Source organism: Podarcis cretensis, assembly GCF_951804945.1.
Source record: "Podarcis cretensis genome assembly, chromosome: 1".
Lineage (NCBI taxonomy): Eukaryota > Metazoa > Chordata > Lepidosauria > Squamata > Lacertidae > Podarcis > Podarcis cretensis.
Window position 1 is genome coordinate 20,597,030 of NC_137170.1, and position 8,312 is coordinate 20,605,341.

The window sequence follows — 8,312 nt, forward strand, 5'->3', positions numbered from 1 at the left end:
TATTGTATATTGTGATTCCAGGAGAATCACATATGGGCTTAGGCTCAGTTTTGGTATAGAAACTATCTTGGCTACCATGTATGAGTGTCCATATTAATTCTCCATGATCTGTCAGTTGCTTTCAGTACCATTGACCATGATATTCTGCCGGAGCAGCTATCCAAGTTGAGGATGGGTGGAAGTGCATTGCAGTGGTTCCAGCCCTACTTGGATGGTCATTTTCAGAGGGTGGAAGTTGAGGGGGAGGCCCTGTGGAACTTCCAGTATGACATCCTAGGGGTCAGTTTTATCCCCTCGGTTTATTCAACATCTACACAAGACTGCTGAATGGAGTTTTGGAGTGTGCTGTCAGCAATTTGCTGGTGACACACAGCTCTACTTCTCCTTTACCTCTGCAGCAAAGGAACTGGAAAAACTTCTGGCAGTTTCCCCACCTCCTGCAAATAGTTGTAAGGATATCAGCCAGAGTTAAAGAGTTCCTGAGCCATTTTATTAAGGACAAGCGTGCACTGTTGATCATTGATTTTGTATTATATTGCTGTTCTCATTCTTGTAAGCCACTATGAGCATAATTCTTTGCAGAGAGGTGGAATGCAAATCAAGTGGTGGTGATGCTGGCAATGTTGACAACTAAAAGAATGTTCCTTTTCTCCAGCAAGCTTGCATTCAGGAATATAAGAATGATTGTGTCTGCCTTCCACAGAGTTCCTCAGAATGGTAGGCAAAGACCATATTAGAAAGCTTCTTGTGTAACATCACCTGTAATACTTCGTATTCACCAACGGGACCACCATCTACAGGACTTAGGAAACCCTAGTATCATTCTAGCCAGGACCATCTTTGTAGCCCTGTGCTGCTGAGTGGCATAATTCAAGAAGGATGTTGACAAGCTGCAAAGAAGTTGGAGGCTTCTCAGACAATTTGAGAAGGATGTTGAAGCTGCAAAGAAATCAAAAGGGAAAGCCAAAAGGAGGCTGATGAAAGGGATAGAAGACACAAGTTCTAAACAGCGAGGCTCAGAGTACAGAGCATGTGTGTCTGAGAGGCAACAAGATTGAGGCATATTAATCCCAAATGTACACGTCCCATTCATTTTGACAGAAATCTATTGCACAGAAAGATGCTTTTGAACACATCCCAATCTTCAAGCACTAGAATCATAGAATTGTAGAGTTGGAAGGGACCTCAGGGGTCATCTAGCCCAACACTGTGCAATGCAGGAATCTCAACTAAAGCATCTATGGCAGATGGCCATCCAACCTTTGCTTAAAACTTCCAATGAAGAAGAGTCCACCACCTTCTGAAGGAGCAAGCTCTGTTGAACAGCTCTTACCATCAGAAAGTTACCATCAGAATCTCCTTTCTTGCAACTTGAAGCCAATGGTTCAAGTCCTACCCTCCAGAGCAGGAGAAAAACAAGCTTGCTCCATCTTCCATGTGAAAGCCCTTTAGATATTGGAAGATGGCTATAATATCTGATAGGATATCTAATGACTAGAGTGCAGAGACATCACCTTACCAACAAAGGTCCGTATAGTTAAAGCTATGGTTTTCCCAGTAGTGATGTATGGAAGCGAGAGCTGGACCATAAAGAAGGCTGATCGCCGAAGAATTGATGCTTTTGAATTATGGTGCTGGAGGAGACTCTTGAGAGTCCCATGGACTGCAAGAAGATCAAACGTATCCATTCTTAAGGAAATCAGCCCTGAGTGCTCACTGGAAGGACAGATCCTGAAGCTGAGGCTCCAAAACTTTGGCCACCTCATGAGAAGAGAAGACTCCATGGAAAAGACCCTGATGTTGGGAAAGATTGAGGGCACAAGGAGAAGGGGACAACAGAGAACGAGATGTTTGGACAGTGTTCTTGAAGCTACTAACATGAGTTTGACCAAACTGCGGGTGGCAGTGGAAGACAGGAGTTCCTGGCGTGCTCTGGTCCATGGGGTCACGAAGAGTCGGACACGACTAAATGACTAAACAACAACAACAAATGACTAGAGACTCCAAGGGCTCCAACATTTACTTTTCTTTATAACATTTTCATCCCACCTTGGCTTAAGGAAGCACGATATAGTGTCCATATTCCAAGTGGTCTCCCAGCCACTGGTCTCTCAACCAGACCAGCCTACACCATGTGCCTTCAGACCATACATATATCCTTTGCCAGCTTTATGCCTTGCTGGCACCTCTTTTAGCTGCCCTGGCAAAAGTGGCACCCATTCAGGCAACTAGATATTTCATGGGTGTTTGGGGAACAGCCTGAACTAGGCAGGTGCTGAAACATGACATCCTCCGGCCCCCTGCAGAACTCATCCCTAACCAATTTCCCCTGCATAACAATGTACTCTGCCCTTTATTTGCCCAATTTCAAGGTTATACTGAAATGCTCGTCAAAAGATAAAAGCTTTAAATAATGTACGTTCTCCTCATTGTCCTTTTCACCGAGATCACAGGTGCATGACCTTGTCCCCGGGCACAAAAAAGCAGTTGCCATGGAAACTCCTTGGGATGCCGACTTGACAACAAGTGACATTCAAACCAGGAGAGACACCTCTCCATCTCTTCCTGCCTGCTCCAAGAGCAGTCTTGACCAAAGGCCAGCATTCAAAACGGAGTTTTTGTGGCATTTTACGGACTGGGACAGCACTTGAGAGTGGAATGTATGTGTGCAGGCAGGCAGGAGAAACCAACTGGGACTGAGAAACTGCAGCCGACATCAGAGAGAGAACAGAGCCATGCTGATATGAATGTTGCCGCAGCTTAATTGTGGACTAAGAACCAATGGTGTGAGAGAAAATAGGAGAACCAGCATATTCCACCAGCAACAACAGCAACAACAAGATTGCCATAGGTGGCCACACAATCAGTCTGATTTGTAAGGAATGGCTTTTCCTGTCCCATTTATTTAGTATTCAGATGTCTAACTTGATCCAGCCTAAAGACTTAGGCCAGGCTGGGAGACCTCAAAACTAGGGGGTGAATGAGACCTTCCAGTTCTGACTGCCAAGGCTTGAGATACTCTCCAGACCATGCTAAGTATAATTGGTTTAATTGACACTGAAATGGGAACTGCTATGTGTATTAATGATGGCTTGTACATGGAGATTTTCAATGGGGCTATACTGACGCCTAGTAGAGCACTCCAAGCTCTTGCTGAGTTGATAATTAACTAATTGGATTTTTTTCTGCTAGCTAACATGTGAGCATTTTGTAACCTTTGATCAGGTTACAAAGGTATTGAGTTGCAAATTCGCCATCTTGAAAGGGTAGTGGCTGTTACTTTTTTGGCCAAAGTTGTTGAGCTTTTTTGGCAAATTTGCAGGGGGGAAATGATGTTTTGGATCTATTTCTAAGGGAAAATGTCAAAAACAGTATTCTGGCTATGTCCGGAAAATTCCAGACGTATGGCAACCCTATGTGATAATGGCGTGAATGGGGAAGAGAGACACTGTTTGGATTTTGAGAAATATCTTTTATTTCTAAGATACTGAGCCTGTGCTGGACAGCAAAAGACATCGTATGGATGTTTGGATATACCATCTGATGTATTTTGTCCTGCTTTTGAAGAGTTCTTGAATAATATTTTTATAGGTCGGGACAACAATTCATTTCCAAAAGGACTCTGTTTTTATGCATCCAGTCACTTCAAATATTGATATCTGCACTAGGCCATGCCTCCTTCTCAGCCACAACTTTCCTCCTCAAAATGCATCCCTCACCAGCAGTGCTCCAAGGATTTTCAGCTCTTTTTGTCTCTCTGGGATGTGCAGTTATGACTCTTGCATGCTCAGATATGGGTGTGGCAATCTCTTGAGTTTTGCATAGTTGGAAGGGGGCGTACTGTACTAGGCTAAGAGTTGCATCCATTGCTCCACCTACTTTTGCTTCTGGCCCCACCCAGATGTAATTTGTACCTTTCGAAAGTCGGCTAGTTTATGCCAGCGTGGTGTAGTGGTTAAGAGCAGTGGACTCGTAATCTAGTGAACCGGGTTCACTTCCCCACTCCTCCACATGCAGCTGCTGGGTGACCTTGGGCTAGTCACACTTCTCTGAAGTCTCTCAGCCTCACTCACCTCACAGAGTGTTTGTTGTGGGGGAGGAAGGGACAGGAGAATGTTAGCCGCTTTGAGACTCCTTAGGGTAGTGGTAAAGCGGGATATCAAATCCAAACTACTCTTCTTCTTCTTCTTCTTCTTCTTCTTCTTCTTCTTCTTCTTCTTCTTCTTCCTCTTCTTTATGCGCCCCCTCGCCCAGCTTGTCCGGAGTTTTGGGCTGGGCTGCCATCAGTATGCTGATGACACCCAACTCTATCTGTTGATGGACGGCCACCCGGACTCGGCCCCAGACACACTGATCAGATGCTTGGAGGCTGTGGCTGGATGGTTACGTGGGAGCCGGTTGAAGTTAAATCCTTCGAAGACAGAGGTCCTCTGGCTGGGACAGGACGACATGGGACTGAGGGGGCAACTCCCATCTCTTGCAAGGGTGCAATTAGTGCCAGCACCGTTCGTGAAGAGTTTGGGTGTAATCTTCGATACCTCCCTCTCCATGGAGGCGCAGATTGCAGCTATAACAAAGGCGGCATTTTTTCATCTCCACCAAGCTAAGCAGTTGGCTCCTTACCTCTCTCGCCCTGACCTAGCCACTGTGATCCACGCAACGGTCATCTCCAGACTGGATTATTGTAACTCGCTCTACGTGGGGCTGCCCTTGAGACTGACCCAGAAACTCCAGCGGGTGCAGAATGCCGCAGCGAGACTCCTTACGGGGTCTTCGCTTAGAGATCACATTCATCCGGTGCTATACCAGCTGCACTGGCTCCCGGTGGAGTACAGGATCAGGTTTAAGGTGCTGGTTTTAACCTTCAAAGCCCTATACGGCCTAGGGCCCTCGTACCTACGGGACCGCCTCTCCTGGTATGCCCCACAGAGGAACTTACGGTCTTCAAATAAAAACACCTTGAAGGTCCCAGGCCACAGAGAGGTTAGGCTGGCCTCAACTAGAGCCAGGGCTTTTTCGGCTGCGGCTCCAACCTGGTGGAACGCTCTGTCACAAGAGACTAGGGCCCTGCAGGACTTGACATCTTTCCGCAGGGCCTGCAAGACAGAGCTGTTCCACCTGGCGTTTGGTCAGGGCGCAGCCTGACTCCCTCCACTGGCAATCTTTACAAAACTTTAGTTTATGGTTGCCATCAATTTTGATTTTAATTAATTTTTATAATGTTTTATAATGTTGTACTGTTTTAGTGTTGTTAGCCGCCCTGAGCCCGGCTTCGGCTGGGGAGGGCGGGATATAAATAATTTTTATTATTATTATTATTATTATTATTCCTCTTCTTCTTCTTCTTCTTCTTCTTCTTCTTCTTCTTCTTCTTCTTCTTCTTCACACCCTTCTCTATTTTCCATCCAGGTAAATAAGAGGCATTATCCAGCATTATCCAGTCAAAAACACTCGGGGTGCTAAAAAGTACCTGTGAGGTATGTGATTTGGGGAGAGAGAGTTCTGCGGGCCAGACAGGGAAGGCTGGAGCTGTGCATTTGGCCTTGGGCCTGAATTTACCTACCCGACCTATAGCATGGTCTGGTGGAGCAGGCCTAGGTCTACTCAGGAGTACAGTGGTACATCAGGTTAAGAACTGAATTCGTTCTGGATTTCTGTTCTTAACCTGAAACTGTTCTTAACCTGAGGTACCACTTTAGCTAATGGGGCCTCCCGCTGCCACTGCTGCACGATTTCTGTTCCCATCCTGAAGCAAAGTTCTTAACCCGAGGTACTATTTCTGGGTTAGTGGAGTCTGTAACCTGAAGCGTCTGTAACCTGAAGCGTCTGTAACCCGAGGTACCACTGTAGTGGGAGAGGATGGTCTCCCATTCAGGCACCAAGCAAACCCAGGAGCAGCCAGTGGCCTCCTAGTGGTGGAGTCACTGCCACTTACCAGGAGAGAGAGGTGAGAGTGGTGCTGTGCAGGCACATCAACGAAGCCAATCCACTTGCTCCCGCCAATATGCCGACATGACGCCAGCCTTATATGTACGCCACCTTGAGTTCCATCCTGGGAAGGAAAAAAGGATATAAATAAGAGAATTGTCCATTCATGAGGCTCCGAGGCTCCCCCGCCCCAAGACATTTGACTAGCCCACACAAAATGTCGTTATTCAAATCCACAGCAGGATCTTCTTCCTCCTCCCTCCCTTTCTTAATGTATCGATAAGAGGCATTGGGGAAGAGGAAAATAAAATACATGGAATGCCATTTGCTTTTGTGTGGGGCCTGTGTGTATTTTCTTGTTGGAATGCTGTCTTGTGATCTCTACATAACCTTTCAAACACAAGTGCATATTTCACCCTTCCAGACTAGCGTTACCCCTTTTTTTTTTTTTGTCATTCCAATTTCATTTCCAGTGCTGTGTGGACTGCGGGCTCAGCAGTCACTGGAGTCTGAAGTGACTCTTGGGACCTCCTCACTGTTCTATATGCAAATGGACCTGCACCTGGGCAGCCGAGCGGGCCTGCCGACAGTTTAGTTATGCAAATCTGATTGATCGAGAGCATATTGCAGAAGAACACACGCCGGCCTGAGACACTGGCAGCTATATTTCACTGGCTAAATTCCCGAAGAAGGGGAAAGAGAGAGAGGGAGAGGGAGAGAGGGGGGAGAGAAGAGGTGGGGAAGGGGAATTAAATGCCAAGCGATTTGATGCATATTCCTTTCAACCCCTGAAGTGCAATAGGGTTGATTTCAGTCTGTTTTTTCAACACTTTGCTTAAATGTTGCTAATGCCGTTTTGTTGCATTTGTTTGCCGAGTTAACGGAAGGGCTGGTTTCCTTCTGCTTCGAAGAAAGAGGGAGAGAGAAAGGAAGAGGGAAAATATCCCAAACTTAAGAGCCGCTGTGATGTCACAGCACAATAGGCCTGTCAGTTTATTTGAAATAATTCTCCAGGCAAATGGAGTCAATGCAGTGTTAAAATATAATTAGGGTTCAATGGTATAGAGGAGCGCAGGGATAAACTGATGGAGTAGCACAAGTTGCTCAGAATTTATTCTTTTGTGTAACAAAAGGTAAAAATAAACTGTGGAGATGTAGATTACATAGCGCCGCTGCATACTGGAAGTGAGTTTTTCGTGCTGGGAAATATATCCTGCTTTTTTTCCCCTTTCTTTTTTTTTGCCATTTTTCACCAATTTATGAGAAAAGGAATTGCATTCAAAAATTATGAATGGAAAGAGATAAATTAAGAGTGGGGCTCAGGGTTTTTACTGGGCTGAACTCACTTTCGAGGTGTTTGGGGGGGGTTATAAGTGCCCTTTATTTCATTCTTCAAATCATGTCTCCAGTGGGGTAGACTTCCCTTAAAAACAAAATTAGTGATGGCACCCATCTCACAAATTTCATCACCAGCCTGACTGACTTTCCTCCACCAAATAAAGCTCAGGGAGAAATGTCTTGAGTAAGGGGGGGGGGGGGAGAGAAATTTGATTCAATTTGCATCGAACAGCAAATCTACCAAATCTACATTTTGTGCAGCCTAACACAGCCATCTTTTCAAATTCACAGTTCCTTGAATTTTGCAATGTTGTTCTCCAGGCAAGTATTCTGTACAAAATTGTGTGCGCTGGGGTAAAGTGTGCGTGAAAAATGGATACATTAGTGAAAATAGCCTATCAAAAAAATGCCTTTTATTAGGAAAAAAATGTTTTGCAAAAATGTGTGCATTGGGCAAAATTGCATTAAAAAATGTGATTATTTTGCTCTGAAATGCTGACTCAGTTTCATAAGTTCGCAAACTGATATGAGAATGTGGCAAACTGAACTTAATATTGGAGAAAACGAGAAACCAAAAAGAATCTGCAATTGAGAGATCCGTCATTCCCTGGTCATGAGGTCACTTCCCCTAAGGGAGCTTTTCAGCTGAGGAAGTGCAGTTCCCTGGGGAAGCTGCAGAGGGATGAAGAAATGTTGTATGGAAACAAAAGTACACAGATACCAGGCAGCCACTTCAAAAGAAGCAGATAACTCCAAACCTACCTGCACTGCAATTCTAAATGCATTCTCAAGTGCCCTGAGAAAGAGGCAGAAACATGGAAGTCTCTTTCACAATGGTGGGGAAAAGTTTTTGAAAAACTGAAGGACAGCACCAATACACACACACTACTTAAAGATCTAAAAATCTCTAAGCAGTGTACAATGTAAGAACAATAAACCACAAACCATTAAAAAGCATAAAAATAGGGCCTGGTATTATGGGTCAGGGAAAGCCTGAGCGAAGAGTTACATCTTCATGAGCTGAATGAAGCAACTTGAGGTTGTTG